General features: G+C 59.4%; 1 protein-coding gene across 3 annotated transcripts in view; it reads right to left on the reverse strand.

Annotated features, from left to right (window-relative positions):
- SEPTIN9 (septin 9) overlaps positions 1-23,940 on the reverse strand; it is a 147,016-nt gene that overhangs the window by 90,874 nt on the left and 32,202 nt on the right. The window lies entirely within an intron of this gene.

A 23,940-nucleotide genomic window follows, 5' to 3' on the forward strand; every position in this document is an offset into this window, starting at 1 on the left:
GCCTCCACACTAAGGGCCTGCTTGGTGGCCCAGCGTAGACCCCGGTCTTCCCCCTGGTAAGGCGGAGGTATTTCACAGGATCCGAAGGAAGGGGTTCCGGAATGGGAGGCAAGGGGTCTCCCCGTCTCCTCTGGACCTCAGGGCGGGGCCTTGCCCTCCAGGACACAACCTCTGCACTTCCCCATCCATTCCCAAACGCCGATTCAAGGCGCAGGACACGACAGAGCCCCCCGGACCAGGACGGGCCCTCCAGGTCTGGCACCTACAGCGGAGGGGACCTCCCTTCCACTGCCCTGGCTGGTTGGTCCGGCGCTCCTGTCCACTCTCCCCCTTGTCATCTTAGACCCAGAACCTCTGTCCCAAGTCAGGCCGGGTGGCAGTACACCCTCCGGGCTGGCCACCGTCCCCTCCGTGTGGCATCTGAGCGCCCGAGAGCTCATCCTGGGTCTCAGGTTGGTGACTGCCACTCCTCTCCCAGCCCCTACACCCCTGGTTCTGAAAGATCCGCTGAGGCCTGCCTGCCACCCCCGTCATTCCCCACCTCTTTGAGAGAATACGCGGCGTTCAGGGGGGGCCTTTATCAAAGAGACGAAATCAAGTCCTCTCTTTTTAAAGAAAAGTGGTCACTCCCTCCCTCATGCTTTGGATATTTTGAACTGTTTTCAACTAAGTGAGTTTGTGGATGTGGAAGCGCAAAACCACAGTCATTTCGGAGGCGCAGGCCCCGTCATCTGCCCGGGAGCCCGGGTTTCAAGACCGGAGTCGCCAGCGGCATTAATGGCCCCCCGATGGTTCCCCCGCCAGTCCTGGGCGCTTCCAACCCTCCGGGCCACCTGTCCGTCCCGCGTCTGGGAGTTTGGGGGTCCCCCGCCCGTGAGGCACGGGCTAAGCCCACGGGCCCCTGGAAAGACGCCGGTCCACGGCGTTATTCGCCAGCGTTTTTATAAAAAGCACCTGGCGAGCGCAGACACACCCGCGTGATTGTTCTCCCGGAGAGCTGGCATCCAGGACCACCAGACTGGCACAGGGGCGGCTTCTTGGGCATTATTCATTTCCATTCACAGCGGAGCCCAGCAGGCTCAGGCTTATCTCCTCGAGGGGCCCGGCCAGGGTGTCCGCCTCACCCAAACGCTCCCCTGTGGGAACGCAGAGGACAATGGCAGGAGGGAAGCGACCTCCGCGGCCAGAAAGCGCCCCACGGGGGCACGGCCCGAGCTCTCGGGAGCCCATCCGGGCCGCCCCTCCTGCCTTCGGCTTAACCGCTGGGGCTACCGTTGCCAAACCCTGACACCTCCAGGTGAGGAGATCCCCCACACTCCCTCCAGCAACCCAACCCAGCGCTTGGCCACACTCCCGGCCAGGAAGTTCACCCTTGTATCTAACCAGCTGCTCTAATTGTACATCGTTTAGTGCCTCTCTTTTTCTGTCCTCAGAGGAGATGGGAAACAGCTGGGCGCCACCCTTCCCATAATAAGCACCTTCTCCAAACTCGAAGATAATCCGGCCCGCTGCTGGGCCTTCTCTTTCTCAGCTTGGATCATCCATCTGGCCCTGTCTCAGCCCTGCCTGTGATCACCTCTGATCTCTGTGTCCAGCCTGCAGCTCCAGGACTTAAAGAGGCACGATGCTTATGGGGAGGTGAGGGGCCCCTAGCCCCCTCCTCGGGGCAGAACGGTCCAGGCCAGGGGCAGGACGGGCAATCCTGGCGGGGACGCTGGGCAGAGAAAGGTGGCAGTGGCAGAGAGAGGACGGTGAGCTGAAAGGTGGCAAGAAAAACAGAACCGTAAGGCCTCCGCGTTCCGTCACGGCGCACTCTTCTAAGACCACGGGAGAAGGCAAGACTGTCTATAGGCCTGGCCCGAGGGGAAGGTGTGACCAGAGGGACACCGGAGGGTCCACCCACCTCACGGGTCCCCCGTGAGACCCTATAGTGGGTGCTCTGAAAACACACGCCCACCCGAACCTCGGAACGGGACCTGATCTGGCACGCGCTTCTCTGCTGATATAATTAAGGGGAGGATCTCGAGATAGGACCACCCTGGGTTAGGCTGGCCCCTAAATCCAATGACAAGTGGCCTCATGAGAGACCAAAAAAGGAGGAGATGCAGAGAAGGCCATGGCAAGTCAGAGGCAGAGCCCGGAGAGATGTGGCCACAAGCCAGGGAACACTTGGGACCCGGGAGGCTAGAAGAGGCAAGGGAGGAGTCTTCCCTCAGAGGGAGCAAGGCTCCACTGACACCTTGGCTTCCAGCTTCTGGCCTCCAGAACGTTAGAGACAACATATCTGCCGTGTTAAGCTCCTCGCGTGTGGTCCTTTATAATCGTGGCTCCCAGACACTCTACGGACATTGGCCCCATCGACGCCTCCCCAAAACCTGCTGTAGGTCAGGAACGCTGCCGGGCAGGTGGCAGTCCTCGGGGGACTGGGGGGGGCTGGGGACACGTAGGACAGCAAGCAGCAAGTTTTAGTAAGAACACCCGGGGGCCAGGGATGGGCAAGAAAGGTGTGAAACGAAGTCCAGTTCAGGCCTTTCTGGAAATGGGAAGAGAAACCCCACAGGTCAGGCCCCGGTGGGATGAGCCTTGGGAAAAAGAGAGAGGAAATCGATGGGAGGAAACAGCCGTTTGGCTCGAAGTCAGTATCCATGACCCCGGGCTCCGTGTGGGGATTGGGGGGCAGAGGGAGGACAGTGGCTTTGTGCCTGCCCGCCCGCCCTGGGCCTTTGGACAGGACACCCTGTTAAGTGGACCATCTGTTTCCTCATAGACCAGGGCGAAGGCCCACGGTCTCAGCTCTGCCTGGGCCCGGAGCACAGTAGGGCCTCCCCGAGCTCCAGAGCCTTGGACCCATCGGCTGCCAGACCTTCCACGGCTCCCAGGTTCCCTCAGGTCGCCATCTTTGTAAATGGTTCCACCATCCACCTGGCGGCTCAGGCCGAGTGTCCGGGCATCGCCCTCGGGTCCTCTGTTTCCCTCACCCCCGCATCCAGGCCATCAGTGAGTTTCCACCTCCAAGATATCTGCAGGCCAGGCTGCTTCTAACCTCGAGTGCCCCCAACACGGGCGGAGCAACCCTAATGTTTAACAACCTGCTGGCATTTAACACAGCATAGCATTTGCTACCTACAGATAAGGCAAGTTGCGGACTTCCAGAACACAGAGGATAGAGTAAAGTGTAATAAAATACTTAGGAAGTGTGGGTGCTATATATGCGCTACCTTTGTCTTTGACGCGATTACTTGTCAGTAATTCCTATTATATAAGTCTAACGGATGATTTCATAACGCAACTTGTTCCTAACGGGGCAACGCATTTTTTTACTGTGCTAAAATACACATAACATAAAATTCATCGTTTTAACCACTTTTTTTTAATGTTTACTTTTGAGAGAGAGAGAGAGAGAGAGACAGAGAGATGGGGGGGAGAGGGGGAAGGGGCAGAGAGAGAGGGCTCTGAGCGGGCTCCGAGCTGTCAGCACAGAGCCCGATGCGGGGCTCAAACTCACCAACCGCGAGATCGTGACCTGAGCCAAAATCGGACGCTCAACCGACAGAACCACCCGGGCGTCCCTTAAACCACTTTTAGGAGCACTAAAGCACATCACGCTGTTGTAGACCCGTCAATACCAACCACCCCCAGAACTGCTGTCGTCGTCCCAGACCGAAGCTCTTATTTCCATTAAACAATAACCCCCTGTTTTCCCCTCTGTGCCCCCAGCCTATGGCAGTCACCGTCTTGCTCTCTGTCCCCGTGAATGTGGCTACTCTGGGGAAAGTCCTACACGTGAAGCCTTATTGTATCGGTCCTTTTGTGCCTGGCTTATTTCACTGAGCACAATGTCCTCAAGGCCCATCCGTGTTATCGTCTGTCAGGATTTCCTTCCTTTTTAAGGCCAATGTTCCATTGTAGGTACATTCAGACCACACTGTGTTTATCCAGTCATCCATCCGTGGACGTCTGGGCGGCTCCCACCTTTCTGGGCTGCTGTGAATAACGCCGCACGGAACGTGGGTATGCACATATCTCTTTGAGTTCCTCTTTAAGGCTTCTGCATATTTACCCCGAAGTGAAATTGCCAGATCATACGGTAATTCCGGGTAATTTAATTTTAAGCAGTCGGTTACATCTAGTTTTTGTTTTGTATCTTCCATAAGATAGTAAGTTCTGTTTTTTATGTGATACGTGATTAAGTTTTCCAATAACGGCTGCGTCGAACGACCAGCTCACGAAATAGCTCAGAACGTGAGAGTTGGCTGTCCCCCCACTCTCGCTCTCCGCCCTGCATTCCTGTGGAGCCTCCTGACCCACCTGCTGGCTTCCGTTCTTGCTTCCCTCCATCCAGATCCCAAGGAGGCTTTAAGATCAGATGACGTCACCTCCCATGGCCTTGTTCACACTTAGAAACAAGTGCAAACTCCTTCCCTGGGTTGCCAAGGTCCCACACGCCCTATCCACCCTGCCTACTCCTTGGCCTCCACACTGCCTTCTGCCCCAGGACATTTGCCTTAGCTGTTCTGCCCGGAGAGCATCCCCTAGGTCTCCCCGCCTAGGTCTCCCCCCGCTGCTGGTTCCCTGTCTGTCATTTCTGTCTTAAATATCAGAACCACTATCCCAGGGTCCCCCCAGGAGACCGCTTGACAAAGCTGCTTCCCTGCCTCCAGGCATACTACCGGGGACTCCCCGAGAATGCATCCAATCCCTTTGGAATGGCAAAGTTCAGTCTCCTTCGCGGGACGGCAGGGTCGCGGTGACTCCTCACAGGGAGTCAGCCCACAGCGGGGCAGAGGGGACATTCAGAAGTCACTCGGCCACCGTGCAGACCTCCCCAGCTCGGCGGTCGGGATGACAGGCAGGGCGCCGTCCGCACCCGGCCCGAGGCTCTGGGACCCCATCTCCCTTCCCGCCGCCCCGCGACCCCGACGGCGGCCACGCTTAGGGCCGCGGAGTCTCTCAGGCTGCCCGATTTTGAATCTTCCCATGAAGCCTGTCTGTGGGTACAGCTGACATTTAATCAGTGCGTAGGCTACACAACACCCTTACACCATCTGCCCGGCTGCTTAAATGCAACCAGAAGGTTTCACTTCAAAGGGGAATGCCGTTTTCTTAGCACATGATTAATCTGTTCCCCAGACTCCCCAGTTATCGCCCCGGCCTGCTTTGTTCAGAAAATTTACAGCGAACCCTGACCACAGCAGCCTGGGCCTTATCTCTGAGGCAGGGAGCTTTCTAAACAAAGGAGGACCCTTCTAAATTCAGGCTTTCGAGTCACCGGAGGGAGCGGGCTGGTCTGCAGGCCCCGGGCAAGCTCTCGGGCCTCCCGCCCCAGCCCCCCAGCCCCGCTGACAGGTGCTCCCGCGTCCAGGGTCTGTCTCGGCCTGCGGCCCCGCCGTTTTCAGTTTCACTTGTAAATTTTACTGCAGTGACATGAAAAACCACCGGGACCACGGGAGCCAAGGAAGGGGCAGCGGCCGCTCGCACGGAGGGACAGGAGACTCGTGGGAAACCGTGACCCTCCAAGGCGACTCCTCGCGGCCGAACCCTAGCCTGTGGCTCAGGCACATCATTTATTCCTCGGCCCATCCGATGGGCTTGCGGTTGGCAAACCCAGGCGTCCGGGCCCCCACCGTGGGCTTGGTGAGTTAGCACCCAGATAGGAAGCGGGAGGAGGAAGAAGGCGATTGATGTTTTAGTCCTGATTGCTCCCTCTTTATACGGTCCGTTGCTACTCCGGCCCCCCAAACAGGGCTTTGGGACGGACTGAAGTCCCCAACTTGCTAGCAGCCGTCTGAGGTCAGAGGTTCGGAGACGGGCTGGGGCACACGGCATCCCACGCGCCCCGGCTGATGCGGAGGCACCCCCTTGCCCTCCCGGTGGCTCCAGAGTCACACAAGGGGCCTCGAAGGAGTGGCCGGCCTGGTACCAACTCAGCCTCGAAGCAGCAAGCGGCTGTCCACCCGGGGCTGCCAGGACACCTGACTGGGCCACACACCCGGGAGGACAGGCCGTCCCCTCGGTGTCCCGACCTCCTCGCGGCTTTTCTCAAGCAGGCACCCTGCTCTGCGGGCTCAGCGGCCGGAGGCAGTGTGGGGACAAGGGCTGAGTCACCGGCCTGCCCGAGCTCCACGTCAGCAGGAACAACAGAATCTGAGCGGGATCCGAGCTGAGAAGAAAAGGCAACAGGCCCTCTGCGGCCAAACTTATTTTTAAAGTCGCCGCCGTGACCGAGGTGACGTCGTCCCCAGGGAGCTGCTGTCCGCCTACCGCCATGGACTACGGCCACATGCCCTGACAGTGTCCCCGTCCGCTGCCCAGGAGACGGCCAGCAGGTGGGAGGAAAGCGCGCTGAGGTTCGGAGAGGTGGCCGTCAGCACAGGAAGGGCAGGAAAGGGGGAGCCTTCCTCTCTGCGCCCTCCTTTCTAAGGGTCTCCGGGGCACATGCGGCGTGCACAGCTCTTGCTGGGATCCCCCTTCCGTACCCGCCCCCTCAACGCCCATGCGCCCACCTCCAGTGACGGGCAGCTCAGTGCCTCTCAGCTGCCTCCTCTATCTTCGTCCAGTTGGGGCTGCTTAAAAAAGAGATGGCCGTAGAAATTTCGAGAAAGGGGCTGAGACGCCGGCCCCCCAGGAGGGGGCTCCCAGGGGGACATCAGCTCTCATGCGTCCCTGGCAGAGGTAGAAACCTGACTGCAGAAGCTTGCAAGGGAAAGATCAGGGCTTGCTCCGGGACCTGGAAGAGAACTGGCTTTCCATCAAACGGTCACCGTGGGGAAACGTCCCCAGAAGCCAGCCTGTAAGCCCAGGGCTGCAAAGCCGGAGGCGGCTCCAGAACTCCCCCCAGGGGGTAAGCCCGGGCCTCCTTGCTTCCACTGAGCATCTCGGACCACGTGTCGCCTTCCCTGCACCTCCACGGAAGGACGGCGAAGAAAAGGAGGAGACAGCCAGCTCACGGAGGAGACACTCGAGCACGTCTGGCGGACGAAGGGACCGGCGTCAGTAGCCAAAACGTGCACGGGGCTCCCTGTGGGCTGGGTTTTCCACCCTCTCCTGCCCACCACGAACCGAGAGAGGGTTCCGTACCGCCAGCGGCGCCCCTTGCCTGGCGTGACCCCCGAGGGGGGGAGGGTGGCCCCCGTGCCCCAGCGTACCTGAGACGCACCCTCTCGGTCTTGGCCCAGAGCCTTGGGGACAGAAGGCTCCGTGGCGGAGGGAGGCCGGCTGGGCCCCCTCCCGACAATCTGGTATTGCTTTCCTGGATAATGAAGTCTCCCCACCACCCTTGCTGCTGGGGGCCGGCCGGCAGCCACAGCAACCTCAATGAACCATTTGTCCCTCGTGTGAAGTGACCTCAGGGACGGGGACGTAATGGGTTTGCTATTAACACACCCCGCCTGGTGCTCTCCCCCCGCCCCCAACCCCCAGCGTGAGTCATTTGCCAAGATGACAAGGCTGGGCTGAGGGCCCCGACCAGGGGGATGCCAGCTCTGGCCGGGCTGTGAGCAGACAGACCAGGACAAAGCACAAAGGCTGCCGCCCAGCACAGAGCCCCCCCCCCCCCCCCGACTGTACATCTGGGGCCCCTGAACCAAGCGGAAGGCCCCTAGGTGTCTCTGATTCCTTGGCACCCCGGCAGCTGTGTGGCCCTGCCCGTTTGGGGACAGTCTTCCTGGAGATCCCTGCAAATGCGGAGCTGAAGGGGCGAACCAATGTGGACCTGGCCAGGGAGGACAGGAACAAGATGCTGTCGCCCTGGTGCTCTGGGACGGCACCAATCAGAGGCAGCTTTGGGGCATCACAGTCCCTCATTAACACTGACGCTCAGGCGCTCTCGTGCACTTGGCCGCGGGCTCCAGGGAGGAAGCGTGCAGGCTGCAGGCCGGCCTCCCTGCTCGGGGCGCCCGCTACTCCCAGCCCGACTCGAAGCTGCCGGTGGGACACCCCTTCTAGAATGCGCACGTGACCCGTCACCTGCTGAAGACGGCGAGGGGGTCCGCGAAGCTGTCCCTGGCCCTCCGTCTGCACCAGCCGCTCCTGCCTCCTGTCCCCGTGCGTCTCCACGTTCTCTGCTCCCGCCCCGCTTTGCCAGGTCCCGGACAAACCAGTGTCACAGATCTGTGCCTGTTCTCTCCCGTTCCCTCTGCCCAGGAGGCCCTCCCACCCTCCTCGGCCCGGCTCATTCTCGAGCCTTCAGGTACTCAGCTCAGGTGCCGCTTCTGAGGAGCCTCCCTGGAGCCCCTGGGAGGAGGGACTCCTTCCCAGACCCTCCTGTGGGTTTTCCCAGTGATGGCACCCCGGACAGCTGGAGGAGGAAGCCGGGCGGTGGACATCAGGAGGTGGGGCTCGTGGAAGAATCAGCCTGGGGAAGCGACAGTCCTCTCCTGCCACGGAAAAGGACACAGCCAGAGGAAGAAGGGAAGTGATGAGCATCACCGTGTCGGGGGCCCCGCCACCCTGCCGGCCAGATGGGCCACCTCCTCCTAACAGCTGTTCTCCAGCAGAGACAGACGTCTCACCTCGTGGACAGGGTGGGGATGTTCCAGAGGGGGCCACGTCTACACTGGTCCCAGAGACCGTGGAGTCTGGATCTCTGGCTTGTTCCAGCCACGCGGCCGCAGACCTGGCCCCGGGCCCGCCATCCCTGCCCAGGGGAGCACACATCTGGAGTTGCACAGCCCCAGGGGCAGGGCGGGGCAGGGAATCCGCCCGGCTGGCCAAAGCCACAGCACAAGTGGAGAACAGCCGGGCGCGCAGACCCAAGGGGAGCCTTTGGTCCCGTGGGCATCGCTCCCGAGGAGGTAACCGCGGGCATTCCAAGGCCAGCGACTCACCAGATGTCAGCACACGCCCCAGGCCCCTGGCCCACCCCACCGCCGGAGCCTACGGGGCACGTGTGGTCTTCCGGGCCGGCGGCGTGTGCGAGGCCCGGGGTGCAGAGGCTCCCCCTCGGTCACGAATAATCTAGATCGTCGGTCGAGGAATCGTCCAGCGCCGCAGTCCCATCGGGGAACCCACGATCTCAGAACCACACGGCTTCCCTGGCGCCCGTCCCACCCGCACAGCTGCGGTCATCCGGAACACGAGAGCAGCCGGTGCCGATCCAGCAGGGCCCCCGAACCTCCTTCTGAGCAGGAGGAACGGACGTTCGGAACGCTGACCCCGGGATCTCCAAAAGGAAGCGAGCGCTGTGCGATCGGACCCCCTATGACAACAGAGGCCCGTATGCAAACCTTGCAGGAAGACGTTTGTCACCAAAGGATAACAGGCCGGGCTAAAGCAGTGGCCTGCGGCTAAATGTTTAACGACCTGCCCTGGTGGCCGGTGGCTGGGGCGGGGGGGGGGGGGGGGGGGGGGGGGGGGGGGCCTGGTTGATAACGTTCGCCCATGGCCGTGATGTAAATGGTCCCCACCAAGGCCGGGTTCGAGCTACCGACACGACGTGACCGAGCATGAGTTTGGCGAGGGTCACGCGCACCACTAGCCATTAACTGTCACATAACCCCAGGTGTTTCTTCTTCTCTGGGGACAGTGAGGCGCCTACGGTGCCCTTTTGCAGCACAAAACAGCCGCGGCTGGTGGGGTTCACCCGGCAAGCCAACCCGGTCACCGGCCCACCGGGGTGAGGCAGGCAGGTTTGCGAGGCTGCGTGGGGGCTCAGGGAGAGAGACGGCTAGGATGATCGAGCGATGACGTCTGCCCCAGCCTCGGGACAAGAGGCTGGTGGCACCTATGCCCAGCATCGGCCATTCCTGACCTGAAGCCCCTCGCGTCGTGCAGGCTCCGTGCAAACGTCACTTTTCCCCAATCTCGCCTTTCCCCAGAGCGATCCCTGCCACAGGACCAGCCACCGACCCTGTACGTGCAAAGGGGGCTAGTGGTGTGTGTGGCACAGACCCTAGGTGCCCTTCATCACCTCTAATCTCCCTCTCTTCCACAGTGACAAAAGTTTCAGCTGGGCACACGGTTGCCCAACGAAAGAATACGTTTCCCAGTTAGCCTTGCTGCTTGCAGTGGCCCTGTGACTAGGTTCTGGCCCGCAGGAGGGGAGCTGAAGTGTCTAACTTTCAGGACACTCCTGCCCCTTCCCCTCCCGTAGCTGGAGTGCAGATGTGATGGCAGGAGCCGGGGCAACCGCCTTGTTTCGTGAGATGGACGCCGCACGTTGAGGATGGCAGAGCAGCAAAGAAGGGACACACCGTGTCCCCGCTGCCCTGGGCCACCGTGATTGCTCACGCTTGGGCTGGGAAGAGGGAGAGAAATGAATTTCTCTCTTGCACAAGCCTTGTTGTTTCAGTCTTTGTTACACAGCCAGAAGGCTCCCTGACTGACAGCAGCGTGTACCCGTCCTCCTTCCGGTCTGGGAGCTCCTTGAAGGCAAGGCAGAGGTCTTTGGCTTTATGCCCCAAGCCCCTGGCAGCATCTGATACGATAAATAGAGTCTAGGCACAATGAACCACCTAGTTCGCCCACGGTTTGTTTTGTTTGCTTGTTTTGGTATCCGGAATGGGAACGTAAAGGTGCAAGCTTAGGAGAGGACAAGCAGCAACATCAGACAGAGGTGACACCGAACAAAGTCAGGCCCAGGGTAGCCTGGGGACTGCTCTGCGAAGTTCTGTATTGAGATAGATCTTGAGAGGTCACCAACACCAACAGTCAGACGTGTGCCGGACGGAACAGAATCGGCCACTTCAGGGACAGGGCACGCCCTCCGAGCGCGGCCGGGGGCTGAGGCTTCGGCGCTGGGTCACATGGCTGGGTCCAGAGCCGCGTGGCCATTCGCCGGGTAGCAGGACCGCAGGGCAAGTTACTTCACCCCTCTGAGCCCTCACTGACTCCCCCCGTATGTTACGAACGACAATGTCTAGACTGAAGGGATTGGTGACAGTAAGGGTCTGGCATGAAAGAGAAACTTGGTAGGGGCGCCTGGGTGGCTCGGTCAGTTGAGCTTCCGACTGCGGCTCAGGTCACGATCTCACGGTTCGTGGGTTCGAGCCCCGCGTCGGGCTCTGGGCTGACGGTTCGGAGCCTGGAGCCTGCTTCGGATTCTGCGTCTCCCTCTCTCTCTCTGCCCCTCCCCGGCTCACGCTCTGTCTCTCTTTCCTCTCTCAAAAATAAAGACACGTTAAAAAAGCATTTTTTTAAAAAAAATGGGAACTTGGTGATCGGTAGCTCTCATTACCTATAACGTCTAGCGGGGCCCCGTCTGTAGCCGGACCCAGAGGAGCAGAATGGTTTGCGGAGTGTCGCGCAGCTGTTAACGACAGAGCCAGGACTGGGGCCTGGGCTCCAGCTCCCCCCGCCGCGCCCCTGCTGCGGGATGGGTGGCCCCGGCCGAGCGTAAGCAGTGGGTAGTCGGTGAGAAATTCTGAGAGTGAGACCAGAATACGTGGGATGATCCTGCGGGCAACTGGGATGATCACGCCTTGCTTTGAAACGCAGCAGAGAGAACAATACGGTGAACCTACAGGCGGACGGAAGGATGGACAGACGGACAGAGAGGTGACAGAGCAAGCCTAATTCGGTGTCAGCGGTGGAACCTGAGGGACAGGAGTGTGGGTGGGCACCGTAAACTGCTCCCGGCTCCGCCGCGCGTCTGACAACCCTCACGATCCGCGTCTGGAGGAGGGGGGTACAGGGAGCCACGGCAGCTGTCGGAGCGGGGGCAGACCCGCCGAACAGAGCCCGTGCTAGAACGCAGCCTGCGAGCCTGGATGCCTCTCCTGTCTCCTTCTGAAGATCGAAAGAGGGAGGTTTATTGGGCGTGTCCCTCAGAGGTTTAAAGGCTCTTGCTTCTCAGTCCTGACTCTCCTCTCCCCACGTGCACCTGGAAGGTTCTGGGGGTGGGGGGGTGGGGGCCAGCCCAGATGCCGGCTCTCCTTCCGCCCTCCTGGGCTCAGTGCTTGGCACACGACCGATGCCGAGCAAACGTCAGCCTCTGCCCCCATGCCCTCCTTGTCTGCCTGCCCGGAGCATTCCCCCGGCAGCCTGGTCCAGCCACCCAGCGGACACTTCTGGACAGCCGGCCAACAGCTTCTTCAGCTATGCTCCGGTCACCCCGCAAACATCCTAAGTCATAAATAAAGCACTACTGACTGTCTCACTAGCTTCCCCTCCCGTGGCGCCTACCCCTCTCCTCACAGGGTTCCGTCCTGGCCCTGACCCCTTGGTCCCGGAGCCCCTTGCTGGGGTTGTGTCCCCTGAGGCTGCGCCCCAGCCCACGGCAGGCCAGAGGGGGACAGAGAAGCAGGCTGAGGAGTGCAGCCAGTCCTGCGGGAGCCCACCGGGGGGACAGCCCCTTTCTATGCTGGAGTCCCCACTTGGAGAATCAGACAGAAGACAGGAATGGAGGGAGCCGTGGGGGACAGCAAACTGTAGTGGTAGTGGTAGTGCATGGAGGGGGAGGAGGGAGGAGGGAAAGGAGAAGGGGAAGAAAGAGAAGAAGGGGGGGAGGGAGTGGAGGAGGAGGGAGAGGGGGAGGAGGGGGAGGAGGGAGAGGAGGAGGGGAGGAGGGGGAGGAGGGAGAGGAGGAGGGGAGGAGGGGGAGGAGGGAGAGGAGGAGGAGGGGGAGGAGGGAGTGGAGGAGGGGGAGGAGGGAGAGGAGGGGAAGGGGGAAGGGAGAGGAGGGGAAGGGGGGAGGGAGAGGAGGGGAGGGGGAGGGGGAGGAGGGGGAGGGGAGGGGGAGGAGGAGTGGAGGAGGGGGAGGAAGGGGAGGAGGGGGAGGAGGGGGAGGGGGGAGGGGGAGGGAAGAGGGAAGAGGAAGAAGGTGGAGAAGAAGGAGAGAAGAAAGAACAGAAGGAGGAGGGAGGGGAGGGGCGGGGGAGGGGGAGGGGGAGAGGGAGGGAGGGGAAGGAGGGACAGAGAAAACCGGAAGGGGGAGGAGCTGCTTCCTGAGGGAGGGCCGGGTGCCTGCACCCCGTTACACTTATCACACTTACGATTACTGTTAATCACCACCTACGCCATCACCCCCTCTAATCCTCGAGAAACTGCCACGAGGGGGCCTCTCCGTCCCCCAATCTCTCCACGGACGGCAGAGGCGCGAGGAAGGCGGGAGCCTGCCCAGGCCCAGGTGTCAGTGGAGAAGCTGGCACGTGAACGCGGCCCGCCCCCACGCCCATCCTCATGGACCTCAACGCAATCGAGGGCAGCCGGGGCTCTGGCTCCGAGTCCTCGCAGAAGGTTCCAGAGGCCAGGGAGCCCAGACCGGAGGCCGGGCCTGGTGCGCGGCCCCTGTGATGCTCGGGAGGCGCCGTGTGGCGCACGACGGGCGTTCACCAGGCGTGAATGGGGCCAGGATGCTACCCGGCTGTGCCGGGTGAGGCTTCCCGGGCACCTCCGTCCTGGCCACCCACGCTGGAGCCCCTGCGTGCGTGGCATCGCGTCCCGGTGTAGGAACGCCCTCCCCGGCAGGGGGACCCCCCCCCCCCACCCGGCCTTACTCGAAGATCAGATGCTGCCTCTGAGGATAGGCACGCAGGGCCCTGCGGGGGAGGAAGAGGCCTCAGTGCCCCTAACCCCCACCGTGCATGCGTGGGTCCTACGTTAAGTCCTTCACCGTGGAAGGGCCTTCAGACGCCGCAGCCACCGTGCACGGGACGGGGTCTCCGCCTAGGCTGTCCCAGGTAGAAGCAGCGAATGCATGCATGACCCACGATCTGCGTTCAGGCTCTTTGCACACAGCCCTGGGACCTAAACCCACAGCCACAACAGCCAGGACACGAGGCAAGACCCCCCCCCCCCCCGTTGGCCAAGGTTCCAGAGCAGAATCTTGGCAGCCGCCCAGGGGGCTTGTGCCGGGGGGCGGGGGCGGGGCGTTTGCACAAGCCCTACACGCGCAGCTCTTCGCACACAGGTGGCTGACAGTCACCCACACATCCGTGCCAGGAATCTGGTGCCCAGCCCGCCAGCCACAGGGCGCGGGTAATCCCCAGCTGCTCTCCTAACACCACTCCGAGACGCAGCCCGAGGCACGACGGGAGGGTCCCTGTTTTCAAGGTCACATACCCCAGAGGCAGACACTGGGCAAAGGATTAGAGGCAGGCATTTGGGTCAAAGCCCTTAGCTCTCAGTCCTGCGGCTCAACGGGGGAGCACCCGCCCGTCGGTTCAGCATTTTATTGAGCAGCTACAACGAGCCAGGCAGCACAGAGCACCTGACAGATCAGCTCATGGAAAAACATCCTGATCCTTTCCTGGGACTGACGTTATAGGAAGAAGTTGGGCTTTTCGAGTCGCACGGCTCGCATGAGAAATCCCGGCTCAGCTAAGCTATTAGCAGGTGGGGTCTGGACCAGTTTCTCAACATCTCTGAGCCTCAGCCTCCTTGTGAAACGCCGGGTCCCGGCGAGATGACCCGACAATGTCTGTGGGCATCCAGCACCGGCCCGGGTCGGGTGGGTGGCCAGCCCGGAGGACTAGACCAGTGCCCCGCTGACAGATGGGTGACAAGCTGGCATCATGCCTGTGTACTCCCCGGGGCAATGTTCGAGTGGTCATTCACCCACGCCCGTCCTCAGGGGCAGGGAAATGGCGGCAGGAGGCGCACGTCCCACACCTGCTTCTCCCAAAGCTTCCCGGAGGCTCAAGTGTCATTTCCTTCCCTGACAGCTGCCGGGAGCCTGGGCCCACGAGCAGCCAGCAGAGCCGTGGTAGGAGGGGCTTGCCGGAGGGGGTCTGAACCTGACCTCGACCTCCAGGGAGGAATGAGTCGTTCAGCCCTCCCTCCCGGCTGGGCCAGGGCCATGGGGGACATCCAGCTCCTGGGAGATGGGCCAGACCACAGGGGTGAGGCCACAGGAATGCCCCTCAATGTCCACAGCAGAACAAGGCCAAGGTGAGACCCAGACCCTGACCAGGGCCCTGGCCGTTCAAGAGACCCGCGTCATGTCAGAGGGGAACGAATAGCCACCCCAGAGCAACTGCGTGAGAGCGTGTCTGAATGGGTGTGAGTGTGCATAAGGGAGAGAGGCAGGTCTTGGGCGAGTCCCTGTACCCCTCTGTGCCTCAGTTTCTTCATCTATAAAATGGGGAGAACATTACCTTCTTTGAAGGATCACCATGAAATGAAAATGTGTTAATACATTGGAATTTATGGGCGCCTGGGGGGCTCAGTAGGTTAAGTGTCTGACTTTGGCTCAGGTCATGATCTCACAGCGCGTGAGTTCGAGCCCCGATGTCGGGCTCTGTGCTGACAGCTCAGAGCCTGGAGCCCGCTTCGGATTCCGTGTCTGTCTCTCTTTCTCTGTCTCAAAAATAAATAAACGTTAAAAAACTTTTTAAAAAAGGAGATGCGTTAATACGGGTAAAGTGCTTGGAACAGTGCCTGGCACAAAAACAAGCGTTATAGGTTTGCTAAATAAGTAAAAAAAAAAAAAAAAACTTTTTCAAAACACGACACGTGTTACTACGTGCTTAAAACAGAGCTTGGCATATGGCAAGCAGCAGAGCCGGTGTTCTCGAATGCTGCCTGAGACCCGGGAGAGCGGCAGATGCTGGGGCCCGGCACCAGGGACCCCCACGTGCAACACACAGGCATGTGTCCACGCACACATGTGACTGTCTGCTTCACGACGACGTCTGGGCTCAGGCAGGTGGGCCACAGGGCGGAGGCCCTGTTTCCGTAGGAACCAGACACAGCCAAAGACAGATGCCGGGGCGGGGTGGGGGGAAGCGCTGTAGGATCGAGCCCAGCCCGGTCCCCAGCCCCAAAGACAGAGCAGAATGTGGAGGGCCTGAGCGGAGGGGCGCCCCTCTTAGGCATGTTCCCAACATCATTACATTTTGAAATTCGAGTCCTCGTAAAAATAACAGACCCCTGGTCTCGACCTCAGAGGTCCTCTCTCCAGCTCTCCTGAACAGTCGTTACACGGTCCCCGCTTGAATACTTCTAGGCATGGGGAACTCACTACTTGGCGAACTGGCCTGCTCCACGGTCAGATAATCCAGGTTGTGGGCAAAGCGCCTCTTTATGTAACGAGTGAAGCTGTACTTCTGATACCAGCTGTGCATTGGGGAGGAACTCAGACTAAGTCCTTTCATCCTTCTCTGTGACACCCCCCCACATACACACACAACTATTCGGACACAGTGACGGCAGCTCTCTTTCCTTTTTCCAAGTAATCTCTATACCCAACGCGGGGCCCGGACCCACCGTCCGGAGATCAAGTCGCGCACGCTTCTGACTGAGCCAGGCAGGTGTCCCGAGAGCTCTTCTCTTTCGGTGCCTCCTGTCCAGAGAACCCCGCAGCCCCCTCCCCTCCCCTGCCCTGACTTTGCTCCAAGCCCTCCCTGGCCACGCAGGTCCCCCACCCCCCCCCCCCACCCCGGGGCTCTCACTCGTCCACCCACAACCTCCTTCACGGCTGAGCCCTGGAGAGGCCCGTCTGCAGATAAGGGCCTGTTGTAGCTTGAACTGAGACCCCAAAAAGGTTTGTCGAAGCCCTAACGCCCAGGACCGTGAAAGCGACCTTATCAGTAAACTGCGTCTTTGCAGAAGTGATCGAATTAAGATGGGGGCGTCCTGGATCAGGGTGGGCCCTAAATCCAGTAACGAACAGGTGTCTTTGTAAGAGAAAGGAGCGGCGCTGTGGACAGAGGCGCTCGGGGGAGACAGCCACGTGCAGCAGGAGGCAGGACCGCGACAAGGTGACTACAAGCCCAGGAAGGCCAGCAGCAGCCACCAGAAACAGGGAGACGACGGGGACGCCTCTCTCTCCTGGCCTCCAGAAGAAACCAACTCTGACTCTGGACTTCTGGCCTCTGGAACCGCGAGTGAATACGTGTCCGCTGTTTGAACCCCCGCTTCGCGGCCACTTGTCACGACGGCCTCGAGACCCGTCCAGGACCCGAGCGAGGATGGCCCGCTGGCCAACGTCCCCACCCGACAGCAGCCAGAGGCTGCATCCGCTATTTTGTCTCATCGGCAAGGCCGCACGGCTGGTCGCCCCGAGCTTCGGTCTGGGAGTATCTGCAGATCTTCCCATGCCCCACGGTCACAGGGCACCTGCCGCGGGGCCCCCTTTCCCCCCTCACACTCATCTGACCTAGGGGTTCAGAGGGGAGGCCCGGACCCTGTATTTTCACACGTTGCCCAGACAACTGAATCAGCCGCCTGCACTCACCACTTTGGGGAGCCACTGGGCGGGATGCTGGCCAAGGCTCCTTCCTGTGCTAACCCCGCGATCCTGGCCCGGAGCGCCAGAAGGGCCGACCCGACGTGCGAGCCTCCCCGGGCACAGATGTGTCTCCCGTACCCCTGTCTCCCCAAGCTCGGGACACAAGCCGCCAAAACGGGCCCTCAGCTGCACTGGGCACTTGGGGCAAACTTGGCCCTCCTGCACGTCAACTGTCCCGCCCCCACCCCCACCTTCTGTTCCCTTGAACGCACACAACAAAAAGCACAGTTTTGTGCCAAAGGTGGGGCCTGAAGTTTCCCAGAGTCCGGTTTCCTGCCAGGCCTAGGTACAGTCTGTAGGACTGCTGGCCCCTGACTCTGTGTGTGTGTGTGTGTGTGTGTGTGCGCGCGTGTGTTTGTGCAAATGCATGTGCACACGCCCCTCCATGCGCAGCATGGGGGTCAGGAAGATAGAAAAACGGGAAATGAGAGATGTGTTCACATGTGCGCACGCACACACGCACGCACACACACACACACTTGCACACACCTCCCCAAGGGGAAGTCCTTTTCCTTCCTTTCATGTCAAAGGATCCCGGGCTTCATGGAACAAGACTGAACTTCAGAAACGTGCCCGAGGCTCGTCCCGGGCTCGCAGAAACCTCCCCCCCAGGCCTCCTAGGGGTGCGGAAGGCGGCTCTCCAGGATCCGCCGCATCTCCTGTCCCCACCCCCGCCCCCGTTTCCTCCTCCGGGCTCCTCGAACCCTTGGGCTGCCTGCTCTGACCCCCACCTTTGCACTTGGGTGTGAATCATTTCCTCTGCACGCACGCGGACACACACACGACGCTGGAGGGGAGAGGAGGGGGAGGCTTCCCTTCCTGGCCCCCGTGCGCCTGAGCGGCACGGTGCTCCCTCTTTGCAGGCTTCCTCTGGCACCCAGAGGCCCCTTCCTGTGCGCCAGCCCCCCCCCGGAAAACTTCTCGTGGGCCAGCTCCAGCCTGCCCACACCCTCCAGAAGTTTCTCTGCCAGCCAGTCGACACCCTCTGGGAAGAGCGTTTTGCCGCCAGGAGGCCCCGGGGTTTCGGAGGCTGCCACACGCTCTCCGGCAAGGCCTGGACCCCAGACCAAGTGAGGCTGGCAGGGCCGGTGCCCCCAGTTCTTCACTCCTTCCCAGGTACCTTCCCGCAGCCCCAGAGGCTCAGTCCTTCCTTTCGCGCGTGCAGTGAAACAGCCGTGGCTCTCACAGAAGTCACCGTTTTCACAAATCTAGGCACCTGTTTCGGTGGCCTTAAGTACATCCACCCGGCCGTGCAGCCATCAACATCAGCCATCTCTGGAACTTTCCGTCTTCTCAAACTGAAACCCCGTACCCCTCAAACGCTAACCCCAGCCCCCAGCAACCACCGCCTTCTATGAACGTGTACGCACATCTGCCCCAGACCCTGCTCGCGGTCCTTCGGGGCACACGACCCGAAGCGGGTTTGCCGGATTCACGTCAGAATTCTGTGTTCAACGTCTTGAGGAACCTCCATACTGCTTTTCACAGCGGCTGCACCGCCTTGCCTTCCCGCCGACGGTGCCCGAGGGCTCCGGTGTCTCCACATCGTCCCCCACGTGCGCTCGTCTCTGCCGCCTGGAGGGTCGCCATCCGCCTGAGGATGAGGTGGTATCTCACCGCGGTTTGGATTTGCATCGTTCCAACGATTAGTGACACTGAGCGTCTTTTCCCGGGCTTGTCGGCATCCCTGCGTCTTCTTCTTCTTCTTTTGAAGTTTATTTATTCATCTTCAGAGACAGAGAGAGCAGGGGAGGGGCAGAGAGAGAGGAGAGAGAGAATCCCAAGCAGGCTCCGCGCTGCCAGCACAGAGCCTGATGCAGGGCTCGGACGCACGAACCGCGAGATCACGACCTAGCCGAAACCCAGAGTCAGACGCAGACGGACTGAGCCCCCACCCCCACCCCCACCCCCGGGCATCTGGTCTGTCTTCTCTGGGGAAATGTCTATCTGGGAAAAACGTCCAGTCCTCTGTCAGTTTCTTCGTTGGGTTGTTTGGGTTCTTTGCTGTTGCATCGTAGGAGTTCTTTATATATTCTAAATAGTAATCCCTTATGGATAGATGGTTTGCGACTCTCTCCAAAATCTGGGGATTGCCTTTGCACTCTGAAGAGGGCTTCCCTTAACACACACAAGTTTTCGATTTTGGTGCAACACAATTTATCTACTTTTTTCTTCGGTGGCCTGTGCTTTTGGTGTCCCTTCCGAGCAACTGTTGCCAAACCCAATGTCACAGGCTTCCCTCTGTGTTTCCCCCTAAAGCAGCTCCTTCTCTACGGGCGGCTCTATGTTCCTCAGAATCTTTTTTTACCCTCTTCGTCGTTAGTCAGCTTTTGCCTGTTGATGATTCTTTGTATTACATTTTGCTGTTCAAATTACTGGTGTGGTGTGGTTTTCTGTTTCCTGCCTGGGCCCTGACGAATACACCAAAGTAAGTAGAAGAGAGGAAGCAATGAAGATAAGGACAGAAATAAAGGAAATAGAAAAGAGAAAGAAAAAAAAATAAGGCAAAAGTTCGTTCTTTAAAAAGATCTACGGATCAATAAACTCATAGGCAGACTGATGACAGAGACGGAGAGCATAAATTAGGAAAGATATTAGGAAAGAAGGGTTATCCCTAAGATCCTACAGACATTAAAATGGTAACAAAGGGGGGGCGCCTGGGTGGCTCGGTCGGTTAAGCGTCTGACTTCGGCTCAGGTCACGATCTCACAGTCCGTGAGTTCGAGCCCCACGTCGGGCTCTGTGCTGACAGCTCGGGGCCTGGAGCCTGTTTCAGATTCTGTGTCTCCCTCTCTCTCTGCCCCTCCCATTCATGCTCTGTCTCTCTCTGTCTCAAAAATAAATAAACGTTAAAAAAAAAATTAAAAAAAAAAAAAAAAGAAAGAAAGAGATAACACTAGGGCACCTGAGTGGCTCAGTCAGTTAAGCGTCCGACTTTGGCTCGGGTCATGATCTCACAGTCGGTGAGTTCAAGCCCCTGCGTCGGGCTCTGTCCTGACAGCTCGGAGCCTGGAGCCTGCCTGGGATTCTGTGTCTCCCTCTCTCTCTCTGCCCTTCCCCCTGCTCATGCTCTGTCTCTGTCTCAAGAGTAAATAAACATTAAAAAAAAAAATTTTTTTTAAGATTTTTAAAAATAAATAAACATTAAAAAGAAATTTAAAAAAAGAATGTCCTTTCAACAAATAGTGCTACAGAAAAAAAAACCAGCAAGCAAAATCCAACATAACGAACCTCAGTGCTGTCCATCACATACCATAAGCAAAACCTAATTCAAGATGATTTCTAAACCTAACATAAAAGCTATAACTATAAAGCTTCTAGAAGAAAACACGGAAAATATCTTTGCCACGTGGGAGCAGGCAAAGCTTTCTTATAAAGAACACAGGAAGAGGTAACCACACAGAAAGAAATTTATTAAGGTAGATCTCATCAAAATTAAAATTTAAACTTCTGCTCCTCAAAAGATATCATTAAGAAAACGAACAGGCAAGCCCCAGAGCAGGGGGGGGGGAAATATTTACAATCCACGCAGCTGACCAAAGACCGGCATCCAGAAAGAATAAAAGCCAAGCAACCCACTTTTAAAGTGGGCAGCAGGTCTGAAAAGACCCTTCCCAAAGGAAAAGTAGTTGAGAACAGGAAAATGCGCTTAACGGCATTAGTCACCAGGCAAATGCGAGTTGAAGCCATTATGAGATACCCTGAGACACCCACCAGGAGAACGGAACCAGCAGTGACAGCACCAACTGTCGGCGAGGACACGGAGCGACCAGAACTCTCCTGCATGGCTGGTGGGTAAGCAAAATGGCACAGCCACTTGGGGAAAAGATCTGGCAGTTTCTTACAAAACTAAATACACGCGTACCTACCTATCCTCTGGTCCAACAATTCTACCTCTTGGTAGTCACATAAGAGAAATGGAAGCATGTGCACACACACACACACACACACACACACACACACACCGCGTACAAGAATGCTCACAGCAGGGATGCCGGCTGGCTCAGTTGGCGAAGCGTACGACTCTTGATCTCGGGGCCGTGAGTTCAAGCCCCACGTGGAACGGAGAGATTACTTTAAAAAAAAATTTTTTTAATCTTTCAAAAAAAAAAAAAATGCTCAAAGCTTTATTCGCAAGCGCCTTACACTGGAACCATGAAATGAACACCACTCAGTCATCATGGGACAAACCACCGGTGTTCGCAGAAACACGGAGACAGCTAGAAGACACGCAAACCGGCAAAACTAACCTGTAGTGTGAGGAAAGACCCAGAATTTTGGTTGCCCCTAGGCCGGTGGAGGCAGAGGCTGACTGGCCGGGAGCGCCGATGGTGATGTTCTCAATTCTGATAGGAGTTAGGATACACAGGGCAAGCGCACGCCCCGAGATCTGGGCGTTTCACGGCACATCAATTTTACCGCCAAGAAAGAAAAAGAGCCGTAAACGAACGCTGGCCTCTCGCTGCTGAAATGCAAGCCGAAGTGTTTGCAGGGCGATGTGTATGGATATCCGCAACTTAATCTGAAATGGATCCCCCAAGTCACGGGGACTGTCGGCAGAGGGAGGGACAGACAGGTGTCGAAGCCAACAGGGCAAAACGTGCAGCATCTCGGTGGCGGGCATACGGGTGTTGGCGCTCGAACTCGTCAATCCCTCCTGTGCGTTGGAAATTTTTCACAGGGAGAAGATGGAAAGACTTAAAAGAGACAGAGACATATCAACCGAAACTAGGGGAAAAGAAGGAGAGGGCAAGCAGGAGGTCAAAGCCAGTTGAGGAGGGAGCCCTCTCTCCTGGCGCGCTGCCGGAGGGGTATCTTCCCATCCTTGGGCGTTTCCTGCTCTCTCTTCCCGCACGCACCCCAGCCAGCAGCCACGGGAAGTGGAAGTAACACGGGGGGCAGAATGGGAGCCCGGCAGGGGCTGGCTCTCCAGGGCCTGCAGCGCCACCTCCTGGAGGAAAGGCCTTCTGCAGCCCAATCCCTCTCCCTTCTGGGGTTCACGGCCTCCTCCTTCCCCAGGCTCCCCCGGGGTCGCATCACTGCAGCAATGGTGGCGGGGGTCGGTGGCGGGGGTGGGTGGGAAGGGGGGTGACACTGATGCATGGACGATGCATGTTTCCAGAACCCAGGCCCCCGACCACTCCTCGCCAGAGAGGTGCAAGCTGGGGCAGGCGCTCCCGGTGTATGTCCCCTACCCTTAAACACACATCACAGAGGCACGGCCAAGCCCACCCTCTCTGGGTGGCTCGTAAGCCCCCGGCCCACCGTCCCCCCCGGCCCCATCCCTCCGCCCTGGACATGGCGTCATCGGGATGGGCACACACTGAAGATCCTGGGGCTTGGAAGCGTGACGAAGTCAGTCCTTCCAAAGCCGTCGTTCTGTGGTTACTCTCAGATAACAATGCCCCGTGACCTGTCAGCAGTGCCAGGGCCGAGAGCCCTGCATCCTTGAAGCGAAATGCCACCTGGAGAGGGCACCTGGCAAGGGTGGACAGCGGGGGGCAAATGCACACGGAAGGCCGCCCGCGTGAACGGCACCGGAAGCAGGGCCAGAGCGGGGCCCGGGCCCGAAGCGAAGCCACGGGAAGGCGGGGTCTTGGGCCCCGGGTGAGCCTTCTGCGCTCCACACTCACACCTGTGCTGCCCCCACCGGCGATCCTGCGGATGGCCAAGGGACACACTGAGCAGCGAGCAAGGCTTGACCTAAACGTCCCGCGTGGGCCAGGGTGCACAGGCACCCACTGCCCACTGTCCCAGGAGACGGCGTCTTGAATCTTTGTCTCCCTCCCCAGCCCCCGCCACGGGAGCAGAAACACGGCAGCTGGAGAAGCAGCAGGTCTGTCCCCACCAGCAGGAGGCGGTATCAGTCGCCGGCAGGCACATGGGGTCGCACCAGAGCTCCCGCCCCCTCTGCCCGGAGACCCGGGGCCTTGTGGGACACGAAGAACGAGACGCTTCCCCCACGCCGCATGTCCTCTTGAGGCTACCCCCTCGGGGGTGCCCTCTGGGCCCCAGGTAAGTGCATCCTCTGCCTCTTCAACGGCCCGGTCTGCCCAGCAATCAGAGGCCTGGCTTCTCCCGCTGCAAAGAGCAGCCTCGGTGCCCTCCTCCCCTCCGGGCCTCCCCACTTCCCTTCCCTGCCCACCACAGGTGACTCCTAGCAGCCGCCGGGCATTCAGGGCCTGTGGCTTCCTCCACGGGGCACCCAGCATGTCTCCCCAGCACCCCCCCCCCCCCCCGGCCGCTCCCTCTTCCGATGACACTTTGGCCACGCGCACCTTCATGACGACCCGACCTCAGGGCCTTTGCATTTGCTGTGCTTCTCTGCCTGGAAGCTCTTCCTTTGAAGGCTGGCCTGGTCGGGTTCGGGCTCCCCCCCCCCCCCCCGTCATACAAATTTCAGCTCCATGTCACCTCCTCGGGGAGGACATCCGCTGATTCCCCGACACACACGGTCATGCGTACCTGGTGATGATCGCATCACCTGTCCTAGGCTTCTTTCAGCCCTCATCCCAACTCACGCATCGATGTGCTTATTGGCTAACTGCTTGACATCTAGTTCCGACGGAGCCCCAAGGAAGCAAGGGCCGTATCCCCCTGGTGCGTCGCCAGCGGCCAAGAACCTAGGCAAGCGCCTGCCCACCGCAGGACGTGAATAAATATCAAAAAGTGCGTTGGAACGAGCTGAGCGTAATGGTCCCGCGCACAGGATCCCGGCGACGGAATGACAGGAGGTGAAGTCAAAGCAGGAGAAGCAACACAGATAGCTGACA

Source organism: Panthera pardus, unplaced genomic scaffold (assembly GCF_024362965.1).
Source record: "Panthera pardus isolate Hobbes unplaced genomic scaffold, ASM2436296v1 HiC_scaffold_3, whole genome shotgun sequence".
Lineage (NCBI taxonomy): Eukaryota > Metazoa > Chordata > Mammalia > Carnivora > Felidae > Panthera > Panthera pardus.